Here is a 536-nt window from a genome sequence, read left to right as displayed (position 1 = left end):
AGTGTTGGTTCGCTAGTGGAGCTGATCCCGCTATTACAGCTAGTGACGGCGGTGCCGTAGCCATTGTCGCTGTTTGTATTGCTGCAGCCGCTGCCGCTGAACGTTCGAGTTACTTTCTGAGTTGGTAATAGCTTGACTATCTCTCTGTCTGTTGAATATTTGAGCTTTTTCCATGTTGCCGCACCTGCGGCAGATGGCTGTATGTCTTTGCCGTTGGCTTTGCGGGCTGCCTTGTCGCAAGTATTCGTTAAGCTTCGGGCTCCCCCTGATCGTACCTCTAGTGTCGCCGCTGACGCCTTGAAGGGATTGGTTTGTTTGTTGAACGTCGGTTTGATTACGTAGTGGACGCTGTCAAGAAATGCCGCTCGTTCCGCGAGGCGTTTGCTTGCCTCGGTCATCTTGGTTTCCCTTTCCGACTGTTTAGTTAACGCTTGCATGGCAAGGTTTTTTGCAACCTCACTTATAGCAGTTAAAGTTGCCGATTTGGCTATGTCCGTTGTTTCGGCCGCCTTTTGCCGCCACATTGCCGAAGTTAC

Source organism: Trypanosoma equiperdum (genome assembly GCF_001457755.1).
Source record: "Trypanosoma equiperdum strain OVI genome assembly, contig: ctg_828, whole genome shotgun sequence".
Taxonomy (NCBI): domain Eukaryota; phylum Euglenozoa; class Kinetoplastea; order Trypanosomatida; family Trypanosomatidae; genus Trypanosoma; species Trypanosoma equiperdum.
Note: the sequence above shows the minus strand (reverse complement) of the source record.